Source organism: Arachis duranensis, chromosome 2 (assembly GCF_000817695.3).
Source record: "Arachis duranensis cultivar V14167 chromosome 2, aradu.V14167.gnm2.J7QH, whole genome shotgun sequence".
NCBI classification, from domain to species: Eukaryota; Viridiplantae; Streptophyta; class Magnoliopsida; order Fabales; family Fabaceae; genus Arachis; species Arachis duranensis.
Window position 1 is genome coordinate 28,811,677 of NC_029773.3, and position 20,171 is coordinate 28,831,847.

At 35.3% G+C, this 20,171-nt stretch overlaps 1 non-coding gene across 1 annotated transcript; it reads left to right on the plus strand.

Annotated features, from left to right (window-relative positions):
* Positions 1 to 2,834: 2,834 nt before the first annotated feature.
* LOC127745061 (small nucleolar RNA R71) lies at positions 2,835 to 2,941 on the plus strand. The gene has a single exon (XR_008006251.1). It is a non-coding gene; the product is annotated as a small nucleolar RNA R71 (small nucleolar RNA).
* The last annotated feature ends 17,230 nt before the right edge of the window (positions 2,942 to 20,171 follow it).

Genomic DNA, 20,171 nt, shown 5'->3' on the forward strand with positions numbered 1-20,171 from the left:
ATCTCTTTATAGTTTCTCTTGAGCTTAGCATGAGGACATGCTATTGTTTAAGTGTGGGGAGGTTGATAAACCCATATTTTACGGTTTATCTTGTGCTTAATTGAGTGGATTTCATCAACTCTTCACCCACTTATTCATACTATTTGCATGGTTTTGTATTTGCCTTCCTAATTATGTGCTTTGATTGAAAACATGCTTCTTTGACTTTAATTTTATTAATATTAATTCTCCTTTTATACCATTAGATGCCTTGATATGTGTATTAAGTGTTTTCAGAGATTATAAGGCAAGAATGGCTCAGAGGATGGAAAGGAAGCATGCAAAAATGGAAGGAATACAATAAGTTGGAGAAATTGCTAAGCTGTCCAGCCTGACCTCTTCACACTCAAACAGCTATAACTTTAGCTACAGAGGTCCAAACGACGCGGTTCCAGTTGCGTTGGAAAGCTAACGTCCGGAGCTTCGATTTGATATATAATTTGCCATAGCTGCCCCGACGCCAGGTGACGTGAACGTGTGAGTTACGCGGACGCGTGACCTGGCAGGAACGCAACCCGCGCGGCCGCGTGAGCCATGCGGCCGCGTCACTTTTCTGCGACTTGTACGGACCAGAAAGCGCTGGAAGTGATTTCTGGATTGTTTCTGACCCAGTTTTCGGCCCAGAGGACACAGATTAGAGGCTATAAAGTGAGGGAATGCATCCATTCAAAAGGAGGCTTTTCATAATTCACTTTCCATGATCTAGATCTAGTTTTGAGAGAGGTTCTCTCCTCTCTCTTAGGATTAGGATTTAGGACTTCTCTTAGTTTTAGGAGTGACTCTCAATCCCAGGTTCCTTATTTTTATTTATCCCAATTTAATTTATGAACTTTTTCATGTTAAGATTTGAATATTTTATTTAAATGATATTTGAAGCATTTCAGTTTATGATTGTTCCTTTTTATTATTCCCAATCTGAGGATATTGTTATTCTAGTAGATTTAGTTTTTCCCCTTTTGGCCTTGGTAAAATAATTGGTGACTCTAGAGTTATCAAACTCATTGTTGATTGAAAATTGGAATTCATCCACTTAACTTACCTTCATAGTTAGAGGTTAGCAAAGTGGGAGAAAAATCCAATTCTCATCACAATTGATAAGGATAACTAGGAAAGGACCTCCAGTTCTTATACCTTGCCAAAGGTTTATTTTACAGCTATTATTATTTTATTTTACTTGTCATATAATATATTCACACCTTACTTCCAAAACCCCAATTTACAATCTCCATAGCCAATAATAAGAACATACCTCCCTGCAATTCCTTGAGAAGACGACCCGAGGTTTAAATACTCGGTTATCAATTTTAAAGGGGTTTGTTACTTGTGACAACCAAAACGTTTGTACGAAGGGATTTTTGTCGGTTTAGAGACTATATCTACAACGCGACTATTTTTATGACATTCTTTACTGGCAAAAATCCTAACGTCACTCAACAACAATATTCAACACTATTTATCCACATCAACATCATTATTCATCAAAATCATTTAAATTTGTCAAGTCATCATATATCATCAATCATCTAATTCAACAAGCCATTTCAATCCAACCTATCTTATGGGTCAATAGCCTAAGTGTCCAAAAATATTATATTTTACATAGAGAAAATCGAAACCATACATTAGCCTATTCCCAGTATGCACTAAAACCTAAGATTGAGTACAAATCAAGCTTCCACAAGTTCTTAAGTCACCAAATCCACTTCCAAGCTATTCAAGTCACTAACATTCTCCATACAACACAAATTCAAGCTATATACACATAATTCATAACTAAATCAACCTAGGGTTCATCAAAATCACAATTTCACAAGGATTGAGAATAAACTCACCTTGTCCAAGATTGATTGGGTTAAACCCAATAGGAACCAAAGGCTAGAGTGTACCTAAATACCTAAAATCACAAAATTTTACTCAATACAAAACCCAAAACCTCAAAATTCTTAGGGCAAAGAAAAAGAGATAAAAATTCAAAATCTTACCAAGAAAGATTAGATAAAAGTAAAGGGCTTATTGAGAGCTTCACATAGCCGCTGACGCTACGTGAATCGGAGCACCATAGCTTGAGATATGGTGGATTAAAGAAGAGAGTGAATAGTATTTTAGCTCTCCCCTCTCACTTCACTCTTGCAGCTGGATTTTGTGCTTATGAGGCCAAGATGAGTTCATTAATGAACTTATATATGTTGAGCTTGGGCCTAACTTGGACCCAGTCCAACCCGTTAGAAAAACTAAGGGAAAGGTGAGCTAGGCATTCAAAGCATGGTTTGTTTCCTTTCCTGGGAATGTGCTATACCATAGGCTAAGGGTGCCTTGTGAATTTTGGTTGGCCGCCGGGCATGCTCTCTTGTGCTCCTCCATCCGCCAGCCGTGAAATCCATTTGTCGGGCATGCCTCCCCCCCTTTTGGTTTTAACGTGGAATAAACTATTATGCATGCATGCAAAAGAGGCTGATGTTGTAATGTAAAGAAGAATATGCTAAAACAAAGAAGAGAAAACAAAAATGAACCAATAGTTAGGTTGCCTCCCAACAAGTGCTTCTTTAACAATATTAGCTTGACATTGAGTTTTCTAGATTGAGGTTCGGATTGTTTCACAACAGCCTTCAGTGCTGTGTGTCTTATTCAACTCTTTGTGGCTTTCTTTTCTCATATTGTTGGCTGTAATTGCTATTGCTACTAATACCTCTTTAGATGTCCTCTTTAGTAGTGAACGTCTTATTGATGAATCAATTATCGTTCTTGAGATTTGAGAGACCTCATCATAAAAGAAGTAGATTATCAGCCAATCGGATAGAGCATGATGTGAACATCCTTTGAATAGTCTTTTATATCTTTCCCATGCTTCATAGAATGATTCACTCTCCTTTTGAAAAAAAGAAGCGAGTTCCTTCCTTAATTGGATTAAAATTTTATTACCAACCATCATTCTTTCTTCCTCTTCCCCTTGCATGTGCAATAATAAAGAAAATCAAACGTACCTTGCGGTATACCAGAACTACAGAAAAATAACGAAAATAAAGGAAAAGAAAAAGAATGTAGAAGGCAAGAGAAGAAAATAAAGAAATTAAAGGTGAGTTAAAAGACAAGAAAGTAACCGAGATCTAAGTTAGGATTTAATCGGATATTATGTTGATAATCTGAATTAATCCCTGTCAACGACACCAAAAATTTGATGAGCGAAAATTAACGCTCACAGATACTGGCAAGTACACCAGATCGTTGAACTAATACCATGGTGAGTAGATATTGTTCCCATGAGGATTAAAGGATTGAGCAAACAATTGTCAGATTAAATGTCTAATTAGACTAAAGGAACCTAGAGTGAAAAGGGCAAGGTTGAGTCTTCCTGAGAACTTTAGAACTTGAATGATTGAGTGCTTGAATACTTACGGATAGAGAACTTGAATCTTGATTTGAGAGAAGACAATGATGATAAGAGTCAAGGGCTTCAGAGATGTTTATTCTCTTAGGGAAATCAAACCTTGTTTACTTATTTTGAAGTATGCAAATATCTTTCACGACAAACCTTTAGCAACTAATTTTCAATTCCTTAGTTTCTCAGTTTCTCTTTAATGAAATAGTTTTCAATTAATTAATTAAAGAAGTTACACACAAGAACTGATTTAGTTTCTAATAAGATTTTAAAAGTAGTCCTTAAGTCAAATTACATGTCACATATTTAAGCTAGTCCTATCCAGTTAAATCTTAGAAGAAAACACAATTTTCAAAAGTTATTCTCATCCGAATTATATGTCACTTATTCAATATTAGAGTGATTAAAGATCATGTTGATGAGCGGATAATTTATATACTTTTTGGCATTATTTTTACATAATTTCTAGTATGCTTTAGTTACTTTTTAGTATATTTTTATTAGTTTTTATGCAAAAATCACATTTCTGGACTTTACTATGAGTTTGTATGTTTTTCTATAATTTCAGGTATTTTCTAGCTAAAATTGAGGGACCTGAGCAAAAATATGATTCAGAGGCTGAGAAAGGACTGCAGATGCTATTGGATTCTGACCCTCCTGCACTCGAAGTGGATTTTCTGGAGCTACAGAAGCTCAATTGGTGCGTTCTCAATTGCGTTGGAAAGTAGACATCTTGGGATTTCTAGCAATGTATAATAGTTCATACTTTACCCGAGATTTGAAGGCCCAAACTGGCGTTAAACCCTAGCCAGAGACCCTTTTCTGGCGTAAAACGCCAAAACTGGCACCAAAATTGGAGTTAAACGCCCAAACTGGCACCCAAGCTGGCATTTAACTCCAAGAATGGCCTATTCACATGAAAGCTTCAAAGCTCGGCCCAAACACTCACCAAGTAGACCCCAGAAGTGGATTTCTGCACTATCTACACTTAGTTACTCATTTTATGTAAACCTAGGTTACTAGTTTAGTATAAAAATCACTTTTAGAGATTCATTTTGTAACTCATGAAATTTTACATCTCATATTGTATCTTCTATGGCATGAATCTCTAAACCTCATAGGTGGGGGTGAGGAGCTCTGCTATGTTTCAATGGATTAATGCAATTACTATTGTTTTCTATTCAATCACGCTTGCTTCTGTTCTAAGATACTCACTCATACTTCAATATGAAGAATGTGATGATCTGTGACACTCATCATCATTCTCAAATTTATGAATGCATGCTTGACAACCACTTCCGTTCTATCTGAGCTTAACGTAGTCATTGGGCGACAGCTTGAGTGTATATCTCTTGGGTTTCTAATCCACAAGTTTGACTTGCATCTCCTAACAACAGAGCATTCAAACTCGTGAGATCAGAACCTTCGTGGTAGAGGCTAGAATCAATTGGCAGCATTCCTGAGATCCGGAAGGTCTAAATCTTGTTTGTGGTATTCCAAGTAGGATCTGGGACGAGATGACTGTGACGAGCTTCAAACTCACGAATATTGGGCGCAGTGATAGTGTGCAAAAGGATGGAGAGATCCTATTCTGACACAAGTGAGAACCGACAGATGATTAGCTATGTGGTAGCTGTGCCTGGTATTTTTCATCCGATACGAGAAATCTGACAGTTGATTAGCCGTACAGAAACCGTAGCTGGACCATTTTCACTGAGAGGATCATACAGCTTGCTATGGAAAGAAGCCATGCGTGTTTAGAGAAGAAGATAGTAGGAAAGCAGAGATTCAGATGACAGAGCATCTCCGGAACCTCAACCTGTTCCTCATTACTAAATCACAAGTATCATTCATTTCATGCTCTTTTACTTTTTACAAACAAAATCATTTTTTACCACTAATCTCCTGATTAAGAGTTACAGGATAACCATAGCTTGCTTCAAGCCGGCAATCTCCGTGGGATCGACCCTTACTCACGTAAGGTATTACTTGGATGACCCAGTGCTCTTGCTGGTTAGTTGTGCAGAGTTGTGAAAAGTGTGATCACAATTCCGTACACCAAGTTTTTGGCGCCGTTGCTGGGGATTGTTCGAGTTTTGACAACTGACGGTTCATCTTGTTGCTTAGATTATGTAATTTTCTTCTTGTTTCAACCTTTATTATCTTTTCAAAAAAAATTCAAAAATCTTTCAAAAAAATCCTTTCTTTTCATTTTTCAAAAATAATTTTGAAAAAAAAAATTTGTGTTTCTTGTTTGAGTCTTGTGTCAAATTTTAAGTTTGGTGTCAATTGCATGTTTTAATTTTTCTTAAATTTTCGAAAATATATGCATTGTTTTCTTTCTTGATCTTCAAGTTGTTCTTGTTTATTTTCCTTGTTTGATCTTTATTTTTTCTTGTCTTGTGTCCTTTCCTTATTTTTCTTGTGCATTTTTGAATTATTAGTGTCCAAAGTATAAACATTTTTAAGTTTGGTGTTATTTTGTGTCTTTATTTCCTTAAAAATTTTCAAAATTTGTTCCTGGTGTTCATCTTGAGCTTTAAAGTGTTCTTGGTGTTCATCTTGACATTCAAAGTTTTCTTGTTTGTTTTCTTTGTTTTGATCTAAAAATTTTAAGTTTGATGTCATTTTAGTGTTTTTATCTTTCCTCATTAAATTCAAATAAAAACTATCTTTTCCTTAATTTAATCATCATTTTCAAATTCCTTAGGTTGACTTAGTCAAAATTTTTTAAATTTGGTAATTTCTTGTTAGTCAAGTCAAATTTTCAATTTTAAAATTTATCTTTTTAAATCCTTTTTCAAAACAAATTCTTTTTCAATTTTCTTTTTATAATTTTTCGATAATCCTTTATAAAATTTTTCAAAATTTTTTTCCTTTTTTTATATATAATTTTCGAATTACTTGTCTTAGTTTATTATTTTGATTAAAAAATTTTAAGCTTGGTATTTTCTTGTTAAGAAAGTTTCAATCTTTAAAATTTTAAAATCATATCTTTTTCAAAATCTTTTCTTTTATTTAGTTTCTTACAAGTATCTTTAATTTTAAGACATATCTTTTTCAAAACTTCCTAACCACTCTCTCTCTTCATTTTTCGAAAATTCACACCCACAATTTTTCAAATCTTTTTAATTAATTAATTATTTTAGTTTTTAATTTTCTTTTATTTATTTTTCTTCTAATTGTGTTTTTTCGAATTTATATTCAATTTTTCATTTATTTTATTTTATTTTCTTTTAATTTCGGTTTTCAAAAATAAATAAATAAATAAATATTTTTATCCACATCATCTCCCTTTCTCCATCATGGACCTAAGTGGAAATGAACAGTCCAGATAGACTCTGGGGTCATATGCTAACCCCACTACTGCTTCATATGGGAGTGGTATCTGTATACCTCCCATCAGAGCCAGCAAATTTGAGCTAAACCCTCAGCTCATTAACATGGCGCAGCAAAATTGCGAGTATTCCGGTCTTCCAGAGGAAGAACCTATTGAGTTTCTGGCACAGTTCTTACAAATTGCTGACACAGTGCGTGATAAAGAAGTAGATCAAGATGTCTACAGATTATTGCTGTTTCCATTTGCTGTAAAAGATCAAGCTAAGAGGTGGTTAAAAAACCAACCCAGAGCCAGCATAAGAACATGGAAACAACTGTCAAACAAAATCCTGAATCAATATTTCCCTCCAAAAAGGATGACACAGCTAAGGCTGCACATCCAGGGCTTTAAACAAGAGGATAATGAATCTCTTTATAATGCCTGGAAGAGGTACAGAGAGATGCTAAGGAAATACCCCTCTGAAATATTTTCAGAATGGGTGCAGTTAGACATCTTCTACTACGGGCTTACAGAAAAGGCCCAGATGTCTCTAGACCACTCAGCTGGTAGATCTATACACATGAGAAAGACAATTTAAGAGGCTCAGGAGCTCATAGATGCAGTTGCTAGAAATCAGCATCTGTACTTAAGTAGTGAGTCTTCTATGAAAGAAGAGGCTAAAGCAGTATCTACTGAACTTAGTCCTCCAGAACAAGTTGCTGAACTAAATCAGCAATTGCTTTTTCTAACAAAACAGTTAGCAGAATTTAAAGAGATTCTACAAGACACCAAAAATGCTAATAAGAATATGGAAGCGCAATTGGATCAGACAAGACAGCAGCTATCTAAACAGATAACAGAAGAGTACCAAGCTGTTCATTTAAGGAGTGGAAAGACATTAAATGTCTCAACTCAAAGCAGCAGAGAGCCAAGAAAGGAACAACTGACAAAGGATGACCAAACTACTGAACAAAATCCCTCTGAGGATAGTAAGAGCCCAGAGAGGAATGATTCTGGCATTCAAACGCCAAAAAGGGGGAGAAGTCGGTGTTAAACGCCCATACAACAGCCAATTCTGGCATTCAAACGCCAGAAAAGGGTGGCAACCTGGCGTTAAATGCCCATACAGCACCCAATTCTGGCGTCCAAACGCCAGTGAGGGATCAGACACCTGCAAGTGTTGATAACAACCCCCTTAAGCGGGCTTCTTCAACCACTTCTGTAGGAAATAAACTGCAGCAACTAAGGTTGAAGAATATAAAACCAAGATACCTTATCCTCAGAAACTCCACCAAGCGGAACAGGATAAACAATTTGTTCGCTTTGTAGACTATCTCAAGAATCTTAAAATAAAGATTCTGTTTGCAGAGGCACTTGAACAAATACCCTTTTATGCTAAGTTCATGAAAGAGATCTTAAGTCATAAGAAGGATTGGAGGGAGACTAAAAAAGTTTTTCTCACTGAAGAATGCAGTGCAGTCATTTTAAAAAGCTTACCAGAGAAGCTTAAAGATCCCGAAAGCTTTATGATACCATGCACATTAGAGGATGCTTCTACCAAGACAGCTTTATGTGATCTTAGGGCAAGTATCAACCTAATACCTGCATCCACTATCAGAAAGCTCGGTTTGATTGAAGAAGTCAAACTAACCCGATTATGTCTCCAACATGCTAATGGCTCCATTAAATTTCCATCAGGCGTAATTGAGGACATGATTGTCAAGGCTGGGCCATTCGCCTTTCCGAATGACTTTGTAGTTCTGGAAATAGAGGAGTACAAGAGTGCAACTCTCATTCTAGGAAGACCTTTCCTAACAACTGGACAAACTCTCATTGATGTCCAAAAAGAGGAGGTAACCTTGAGAGTCAATGAGGATGAGTTTAAGTTGAATGTTGTCAAAGCTATGCAGCATCCAGACACATCTAAAGACTGCATGAGCGTTGATATTATTGACTCCATCGTGGAGGAGGTCAATATGACTAAGAGTCTCGAATCAGAGCTAGAGGACATTTTTAAGGATGTCCAGCCTGATCTGGAGGAACCAGAGAAAATAGAAGAATCTCTAAAAAATCTTCAAGAAGAGGAGAAGCCTCTTAAACCCGAGCTCAAACCACTACCATTATCCCTAAAATATGCATTTCTGGGAGAAGATGACACTTTTCTGATAATCATAAACTTTGCTTTAGAGCCACAGGAAGAGAAAGCACTAATTCAAGTGCTAAGGACGCACAAGACAGCTCTTGAGTGGTCCATAAGTGATCTTAAAGACATTAGCCCAGCCAGATGCATGCAAAAGATCCTATTGGAGGATGATGCTAAGCCAGTGGTTCAACCATAAAGGTGGCTGAATCCAGCCATGAAGAAGATGGTGCAGAAAGCGATCACTAAGTTACTAGAGGCTGGGATTATTTATCCTATTTTTGATAGCCCCTGGGTGAGTCCTGTCCAAGTTGTCCCCAAAAAAAGAGGCATGATAGTGGTTCATAATGAAAAGAATGAACTGGTTCCTACAAGAACAGTTACAGGGTGGCGAATGTGTATTGATTACAGAAGGCTCAATACAGCCACCATAAAGGATCATTTTCCTTTACCATTCATAGACCAGATGCTAGAGAGATTAGTAGGTCATGAATACTACTACTTTTTGGATGGCTATTCTGGTTACAACCAAATTGCAGTAGATCCTCAGGACCAAGAGAAAACAGCATTCACATGTCCATCTGGAGTATTTGCTTACAGAAGGATGCCATTTGGTCTGTGCAATGCACCTGCAACCTTTCAGAGGTGCATGCTCTCTATCTTCTCTGATATGGTAGAGAAATTTCTGGAAGTCTTCATGGATGACTTCTCAGTATTTGGAGACTTATTCAGCTCCTGTCTTGACCATCTAGCACTTGTTCTGAAAAGGTGCCAAGAGAGTAACCTGGTTTTAAACTGGGAGAAATATCACTTTATGGTGACTGAAGGAATTGTCCTTGGGCACAGGATTTCAAACAAGGGAATAGAGGTGGATCAAGCTAAGATAGAGGTAATTGAAAAATTACCACCACCTGCCAATGTTAAGGCAATCAGAAGCTTTCTGGGGCATGCAGGATTCTATAAGAGGTTTATAAAGGATTTTTCAAAAATTGCAAAACCTCTGAGAAATCTGCTAGCCACTGATACACCATTTGTCTTTGACACAGAGTGCTGCAGGCCTTTGAGACTCTGAAAGCTAAGCTGGTCACAGCACCAGTCATTTCTGTACCAGACTGGACATTACCATTTGAACTAATGTGTGATGCTAGTAACCATGCTATTGGTGCAGTATTGGGACAGAGGCATGACAAGCTTCTGCATGTCATTTATTATGCTAGCCGTGTTCTAAATGACGCGTAAAAGAATTACACAACCACAGAAAATGAGTTGCTTGCAGTGGTTTATGCCATTGACAAGTTCAGATCTTATTTAGTAGGATCAAAAGTAATTGTGTACACTGACCATGCTGTTCTAAAATATCTCCTCACAAAGCAAGATTCAAAACCCAGACTCATAAGATGAGTGTTGCTTCTTTAAGAGTTTGATATAGAAATAAGAGACAGAAAAGGGACAGAGAACCAAGTAGTTGATCACCTATCCCAGATAGAACTAGTAGCAGTAGCGTCCCTCCCTCCTACTGAGATCTCTGAAACTTTTCCAGATGAGCAACTCTTTGCCATTCAGGAAGTATTGTGGTTTGCAGACATTGCAAACTATAAAGCTGTGAGATTCATACCCAAAGAGTACAGTAGGCAGCAAACAAAAAAATTGGTTTCTGATGCAAAGTACTACTTGTGGGATGAACCATATCTCTTTAAGAGATGTGCAGACAGAATAATCCGTAGATGTGTGCCTAAAGAAGAGGCACAAGAGATCATATGGCATTGACATGGATCACAATATGGAGGACATTTCGGAGGTGAGTGAATAGCCACAAAGGTTCTCCAATAATGTGGCTTCTACTGGCCTACTCTCTATAGAGACTCCCGAGAGTTTGTACGTAACTGTGACAGTTGCCAGAGGGCTGGTAATCTGCCTCACGGTTATGCCATGCCTCAGCAAGGGATCTTAGAGATTGAGTTGTTTGATGTATGGGGTATTAACTTCATGGGACCTTTCCCACCATCATATTCAAATACTTATATTCTAGTGGCAGTAGACTATGTATCTAAATGGGTAAAGGCAATTGTAACACCCACTAATGATACTAAGACAGTGATAAAGTTCCTCCAGAAGCATATCTTCAGCAGGTTCAGTGTCCCTAGGGTACTGATCAGTGATGAAGGCACTCATTTCTGCAATAAACAGCTTGACTCTGCTCTGATCCGATATGGAATTAACCACAAATTGGCAACTCCATATCATCCACAGACAAATAGGCAGGCTGAAGTCTCAAATAGAGAACTAAAACGAATCCTGGAACGGACTGTAGGTACCCGTAGAAGGGATTGGGCAAGAAGTCTGGATGATGCTCTGTGGACATTGATAAACCCATATTTTATGATATATTCTATACTTAATTTGAGTGATTTATTCAATCCTCCACCCACTTATTCATGTAAATTACATGGTTTTACTTTTCCTTCCTTATTATGTGATATTTGTGAAAAACATGTTTTCTATGCTTTAAAATTAATTATTTTAATTACCTTTATTTCCATTCGATGTCGTGATTAGTGTATTGAGTAGTTTCAGATCTGACATACAGAACTGCATTCAAGACTCCTATAGAGACCTCTCCATACCAGCTTGTGTATGGAAAACCTGTCATCTACTAGTGGAATTGGAATACAAGGCCTACTGGACAACCAGGTTCCTAAACCTTGATGCTAAGGTAGCTGGAGAGAAAAGATTACTCCAGTTGAATGAGCTAGAGGAGTTCAGACTCAATGCTTTCGAAAATGCTAAAATTTACAAAGAGAAAGCAAAAAGGTGGCATGACAGAAAGCTATCATCTAGAGTCTTTGAGCCAGGACAGAAAGTTCTGCTGTTTAACTCTAGGCTCAGATTGTTCCTTGGGAAATTGAAATCTCGGTGGAAGGGACCATATGTTATTACAAGTGTGTCACCATATGGATATGTAGAGCTTTCAGATATTGATTCTGACAAAAAGTTCTTTGTTAATAGACAGAGAGTCAAGCATTATCTTAAAGGCCATGATGAGCAAGAATGCTCAAGACTGAGACTAGATTAAAGCTCAGTAAAGTCAAGCTATTGACATTAAAGAAAAGCTTATTGGGATGCAACTCAATCTTATTTATCTATGTTAATTACTTTTTTTATTTCATTCTCTATTGTTAGTTTATATTTTCTTTAGGTTGATGATCATGTGGAGTCACAAAAATAGCTGCAGAATTAAAGCGGAATCAAAAACAGCATCAAAAATAGCACACTCTGGAGGACAGGCTTACTGGCGTTTAAACGCCAGTAAGGATAGCAGAATGGCCGTTTAACGCCCAGTCTGGCAGCATTTTGGACGTTAAACGCCAGAATGGGCAGACAGACTGGCATTTAACGCCAGAAAATAGTGTCTGGCTGGCATTAAATTCCAGAATTGGCAGACAGATTGGCGTTTAATGCCAGAAAATGATGTCTGGCTGGCGTTAAAAGGCAGAAAGGGGCATCATCCTAGCGTTTAACGCCAAGAAAGGCGGCAGACTGGCGTTTAAATGCCAGAAAGGGCTGTCCAGGGGCATTTAAACGCCAAAAAGGTGCATGGACCAGAATTCCTTGACACCTCAGGATCTGTGGACCCCACAGGATCCCCACCTATCCTACCTTTCAAATTCAAAACACTTCCCTCCCAAACCCAACCCCTTCTTACACGAATTCCCTCTCTCTTACCCTATAAATACTCTTCCTTACCACCTTCAATTTCACACATCATAAACACTTAAACCCCCTTGGCCGAATTCAAAATACCTATCTATCTCCTCCATTTTTTCTTCTTCTCCTCTTTTCTTTCTTCTTTTGCTCGAGGACGAGCAAACCTTTTAAGTTTGGTGTGGGAAAAGCTCTGCTTTTTGTTTTTCAATAACCATTAATGGCTCCTAAGGCTGAAGAAACCTCTAGAAAGAGGAAAGGAAAGGAAGTTGCTTCCAACTCTGAGTCATGGGAGATGGAGAGATTCATCTTAAAAGCCCATCACTAGAAAAAGGATGGAGCAAACAAGAGAGCCCACTCATGGACCTCAACAAGAGCATGAGGAAGTCCCTCATCAAGAAATCCCTGAGATGCCTCAAGGGATGCATTTTCCTCCACACAATTACTGGGAGCAACTCAACACCTCGTTAGGAGAATTGAGTTCCAACATGGAGCAACTAAGAGTGGAGCACCAAGAGCACTCCATCTTCCTCCATGAAATCAGAGAGGACCAAAAGGCCATGAGAAAGGAGCAACAAAGGCAAGGAAGAGACATAGAGGAGTTCAAGAACTCCATTGGTTCTTCAAGAGGAAGAAGAAGCCACCATCACTAAGGTGGACCCACTTTTTAATCTCCTTGTTTATTTTCTTTTCTGTTTTCGTTTTTTATGCTTTATGTTTTGACTATGTTTGTGTCTTCATTACATGATCATTACTATTTAGTGTCTATGTCTTAAATCTATGAATGATCCATGAATCTTTCATCTTTCTTAAATGAAAAATGTTTTCTGAAAAAGAGAAAGAAGTACATGAATTTCGAAATTTATCTTGAAATTTGTTTAATTATTTTGATGTAGTGGCAATACTTTTTGTTTTCTAAATGAATGCTTGAACAATGCATATTTTTGATAGTGAAGTTTATGAATGTTAAAATTTTTGACTCTTGAAAGAATAATGATAAAAGAGAAATGTTATTGATAATCTAAAAAATCATAAAATTGATTCTTGAAGAAAGAAAAAGCAGTGAAAAACACAAAGCTTGCTAAAAAAATTAAAAAAAGGTGAAAAATAAAGAAAAAGAGAGAAAAAGAAAAAGCAAGCAAAAAAAGTCAGTAACCCCTTAAACTAAAAGGCAAAGGTAAAAAGGATCTAAGGCTTTGAGCATCAGTGGATAGGAGAGCCCAAAGAAATAAAATCCTGGCCTAAGCGGATAAATCAAGCTGTCCCTAACCATGTGCTTATGTCATGAAGGTCCAAGTGAAAAGCTTGAGACTGAGTGGTTAAAGTCGTGATCCAAAGCAAAAAAGAGTGTGCTTAAGAACCCTGGACACCTCTAACTAGGGACTCTAGCAAAGCTGAGTCACAATCTGAAAAGGTTCACCCAGTTATGTGTCCATGGCATTTATGTATCCGGTGGTAATACTGGAAAACAAAATGCTTAGAGTCACGGCCAAGACTCATAAAGTAGCTGTGTTCAAGAATCAACATACTAGACTAGGAGAATCAATAACACTATCTGAATTCTGAGTTCCTATGGATGCCAATCATTCTGAACTTCAAATGATAAAGTGAGATGCCAAAACAGTTCAGAAGCAAAACGCTACTAGTCCCGGTCGTCTAATTGGAACTGAGCTTCATTGATATTTTGAAATTTATTGTATTTTCTCTTCTTTTTATCCTATTTTATTTTTATTTGCTTGGGGACAAGCAACAATTTAAGTTTGCTGTTGTGATGAACGCATAATTTATACGTTTTTTGGCATTGTTTTTACATAGTTTCTAGTATGTTTTAGTTACTTTTTAGTATATTTTTATTAGTTTTTATGAAAAAATCACATTTCTGGACTTTACTATGAGTTTGTGTTTTTCTGTAATTTCAGGTATTTTCTAGCTGAAATTGAGGGACCTGAGCAAAAATCTGATACAGAGGCTGAGAAAGAATTGCAGATGCTGTTGGATTCTGACCCTCCTGCACTTGAAGTGGATTTTCTGGAGCTACAAAAGCCTAATTAGCGCACTCTCAATTGCGTTGGAAAGTAGACATCTTGGGCTTTCCAGCTATGTTAATAGTCCATACTTTTCCCGAGAGTGGATGGCCCAAACTGGCGTTAAACGCCAGCCAGAGACCCTTTTCTGGCGTAAAACGCCAGAACTGGCACCAAAACTGGAGTTAAACGCCCAAACTGGCACCCAAGCTGGCGTTTAACTCCAAGAATGGCCTATTCCCATGAAAGCTTTAAAGCTCAACTCAAACACTCACCAAGTGGACCCCAAAAGTAGATTTCTGCACTATCTGCACTTAGTTACTCATTTTCTGTAAACCTAGGTTACTAGTTTAGTATAAAATCCACTTTTAGAGATTCATTTTGTAACTCATGACATTTTACATCTCAAATTGTATCTTCTACGGCATGAGTCTCTAAACCCCATAGGTGGTGGTGAGGAGCTCTGCTGTGTTTCAATGGATTAATGCAATTACTATTGTTTTCTATTCAATCACGCTTGCTTCTATTCTAAGATACTCACTCGTACTTCAATATGAAGAATGTGATGATCCGTGACACTCATCATCATTCTCAAATTTATGAACGCGAGCTTGATAACCACTTCCGTTCTATCTGAGCTCAACGTAGTCATTGAGTGACAGCTTGAGTGCGTATCTCTTGGGTTTCTAATCCATGAGTTTTACTTGCATCTCCTGACAACAGAGCATTCAAACTCGTGAGATCAGAACCTTTGTGGTAGAGACTAGAATCAATTGGCAGCATTCTTGAGATCCAGAAGGTCTAAACCTTGTCTGTGGTATTCCAAGTAGGATCTGGGACGGGATGACTGTGACGAGCTTCAAACTCATGAATGTTGGGCGCAGTGACAGTGTGCAAAAGAATAGAGAGATCCTATTCTGACACAAGTGAGAACCGACAGATGATTAGCCGTGCGGTAGCTGTGCCTGGTATTTTTCATCCGAGACGAGAAATCCGACAGTTGATTAGCTGTACAGAAACTGTAGCTGGACCATTTTCACTGAGAGGATCATACAGCTTGCCATGGAAAGAAGCCATGCGTGTTTAGAGAAGAAGACAGTAGGAAAGTAGAGATTCAGACGACAGAGCATCTCCGGAACCTCAACCTGTTCCTCATTACTAAATCACAAGTATCATTCATTTCATGCTCTTTTACTTTTTACAAACGAAATCTTTTTTTACCACTAATCTCCTAACTAAGAGTTACAGGATAACCATAGCTTGCCTCAAGCCGGCAATCTCTGTGGGATCGACCCTTACTCACATAAGGTATTACTTGGACGACCTAGTGCACTTGCTGGTTAGTTGTGCAGAGTTGTGAAAAGTGTGATCACAATTCCGTGTACCACATGTATATGTGGTACACTAATTAAATCATTATTCTTAAACAAATTCAAAGAGTCATATGAAAGAGTTTTCAAGTTTTAATTCAAATATTAAAATTTTCAATTATAGTAAAATAATTCAAAAGAGATTAGCATACCTTCCAATACCAGTAATCCGAATGAAGAACGAATAACTCAATCATAAAATAGATCAATACAAGACTTCAAAATAAAATAAAGTTAGATTAATAACCCACAGAAAACATAAATAGAGCTCCTAACCCTTTTACAAAGGATTAGTTACCCATGGAAAAGTAAAAGAAAAACAAGAAGGAAACATGCTGAGGAACGGAATATCCTCTTTGTGAACTAAGTTCACTTATTTATATCCTAAATTCTAGAATTCAAATTCAAACTATCCTAATTTTATCTCTCAGAGAGAAAGATAAGATAACTACTTTACTAACTTCAATTTTAAATTCAAAATAATAATTCAAATCAAATTCTAACATCCAAATCACTTATGTTTCTAGAAAGATTTAGTAACTAATCTTCTAGAGTCTTCAATGGTTTTGGATATGATTAAGACTTCTAATGATGTGAATAATTAAGTTTGGGTCTTAATTATTGAATCTTGAGAGTTTTTTAATGGTCTTTAAGCATAGATGGATTTAGGCATAAGCCCAAGATGTCTTTCCGTGTGTGATTTGGAGTCCTGGAGGACGCCCGGCAGAAGGAAGGAGCAAGGAAGGTCTGTCGGGCGTAGGGCATGTCCGCCAGGCACAGGGAAGTTTGCCATGCATGGGAATGGTCCGCCGGGCGTGGGGTGGTCTGCCAGACGTGCTTCCTTACGTGTTTTGGCTCTATTTCTTCTCTTAGGGCACAATTTTGCTCTTTAGGCTACAATGTTTTTGTACTTGTGTTTTTCTTATCAAAAAGCTTTGATTCTTGTTTGTTTTTGAGACAAAAACTCATGAAAACATAAAAATAATATCACAACTCAAAATATTTGATTATTCATTAATTTTCTTTAAAAAAACATAAGAAATTTGATTAAAACCTAAGAAAATGAATAAGATAAGGAGTTCAAAAATCACTTAAGATGACGTGTCATTACATGTTCTGGCTGACACTTCTGCTGAAGTCATTGCGATTCATTGGCTTCTTGAGGATTTGGGGGCTACTCAATCTTCTACTAATCTCTATTGTGATAACAGAAGTGCTATTCACATTGTCCATAATGATACCTTTCATGAGCGAACTAAACACATTAAGAATGACTGTCATTTTATACGATAATGACTTTTTATTGGTATTATTCATCTAATCCCTGTTAAAACTATATTAGACGGCTGATATTTTTACCAAAGTTTATCATTCTACTTATTTTTGTCCAAATTTAAAATGGTCTTTTTAGTTCTTAGTTGAGTTTGAGAAAAAAAATATTAAAATATGGTTAGTGAATTAGATTTAGGATAGCAGAATTGTTAATATTAGTTGATAAATTAGTGGATTAGTTAGTACAGTTGTTAACATTATTGTTAAAATTGTTGTATAAATAATCTCCTTGTATCAATGAATCACACAATATGCAATCACACATTCTGATTCTTTTCTTGTATTTCTATCAATCAAGAACAAAAACTCTCATAATCAGAATGATAAAAACGGACAATATCTATAAACGGGTGGGCTAAAAAATAACTCCACAACGTTGTTAAGATTCTAGTGGAACAAATTCTTTGCTAGACAGTTAGTAAAACCACTTGAAATAATTTTCTCCACTTTTTCTTTATAATTTTTTTTACACATTCAAAGCCACTTTCTTCTTCACTTTTGTTTTAAAAAGAAAAAAAAAATTGAAAGAAAAGTATCCTAAAAATTAATGAAATCATATGCTTCAATTCTATGGCTTTCTTAACTTCCTTGTATACCCTATATTCAGTTAAAGCTAGTCGTCTCATCGCTGAACTATTCTCTTTAATTTAATCTAATTTTAGTTTTCATACAAAACCGTAGTTCATGCACTCATGTGCTCATCAAGCCAGCTGCTCCGAGTTTATTTTGTTTCATAATTTCTTTTAAGGATATTATATTTTCTTAAGTACTGCAAATTATTTTGAGAGGTTCTAACCCGTTATTTTCTTAGTGTAAGTTAAAGGAACCTTCACGTTATGACAAATAAAAAACTAAAATGACATTTACAATCTCTCTTACAAAAAATTATTGCTAGGTCCATATTAGGAAAAAGAAATGAGAATCGAATACAAAACATTCAAAAATAATGTATGTATGTATCTGTATGTATACAACGCGAAAATCATTAAAAAGTCGTGAGTTTACCGCAATTAACATACATAGGCTCTCTTAACCATTGAAGAAATATAGCCTTATGGCTTTGACAGCATTTCGAAAGAATAAAGATTATAGACGCTTTCTAACTGAACAATTATGAGAGGTAATTTGCATAACTAACATTTAAAGTGATATATATATATATATATTGGGATGGATTTATGTGCAGAGGTGTGGGGGCAATTGCCCCATTGAACTTTTAAAAAACTAATAATAAGTATATATGTGTAAAGAATTGTACTTATTATAATAATTTATTTGCCCCCACACTTCAAAAAAATTATGTGTAAGAAACATTTATATTATTAGATATTAATACAGTAATAAAAGTTGTTGTACATAAATTCAAAACAAATATTAATAATAACTAATAATAATTTAATTATTTAATTGTCAAAGTTAAGCTTAAATTTTTAAATATAAATGAGATTATTAGTACTTAATAATTTTTTATAATATATAACATTTATTTACTTTTTGTTATTTTGTTTAATTTAATTTTGTGTATACATACATATAATATTGTTTTCATTAAAAAAATATTTATTATAATATTATAAAATATCAACTTTGTAATTAAATATAAAAAATTTATTTAATATTTTTTAATAAAAAAATATTATTTTATCTATACTTACATATAAAGATAATTGTGATTCTTTAATTTAATTTTTTATTTTTTTCATAATTTTTTTTTGCCTCTCTCGCATAATTTTAGAAAAAATTTAGACACCAAAAAAAATAGTCAAAATTCTAATTAGTCCATTCGAGTTATATTCCTTATAGACTTTTTAGCTATTGAGTTATAATTTTTTTTGCATCATATAAAAAATAATCAATATAAATGTTATTTGACATATATTAGATGCTTGACTAAGCACAAGTATTAATAATAAATGTATTACTCATGCAATATTACCGAAATATTGAAATGAAAAAAAATATTTTTAAATTAAATTACAATACTTTTAGATGTATTAATTATATTTATTTATTAGAAATTTGATTAGTTAATATACTTCAAAATTTAAACATCTAAATATATTAATATTAATATATATTTTTTATTATTTTATTATATTATTTTGCTCCCACTTCTAAAATTTTTTGGATCCTCAATATATATAAGTTGTAGAAAAAAAAAGTAAATGGAAAAAAATACATATAAAAAAATTTGGAGTAAATAAAAATACATGTTAAAATTCATAAATAATTAAATATCAAAGTACACCTTAAAAATTATTTTTGATGAACAAAAATACACACAAAAATTTCATAAATATCAAACTCTTACTAATGTCATAATATTTACAAATTTTGTATGTGTACTTTTATTTATTTTAAATTCTTTGATGTATATTTTTATTCATTTACTTGGAAAGGAAAAAAGAAAAGGCAACGGAGAATGTCTCCTAAGAATAGGATAAGGTTTCATTTTCAGATAGGGTCCCTGAGAACAAAATGCCCAAAGCTGACGCTTTTATTCCCATTATCCGTCGCACCGAAAGTAGATAGAAATAATGCTGATAGTTCAGTATCATGTCATCATGTAACAATTTTCTTTTGCTTGTAATTCTGCTATGTCAAGTTTAAGCTATTGAAATTCATCGCATAAAAGTAACTATACCTTTTTTTAAGCAATGACATATTATTATTTGGAAATTAAAGGAATTTACGTTTCTCAATTAATTAAGTGGTACATTATTATGAGATATATGTATATAGTATCTGTTGTGTCTGATTAAAATTATTTAATGAGCTTTGAAAGAGATGTACACATGAAATGATCTCATTTGAGGGTTCCAAGAAATTGACATTGGACCAGACTATAATAAATAGTATCACTAAACTA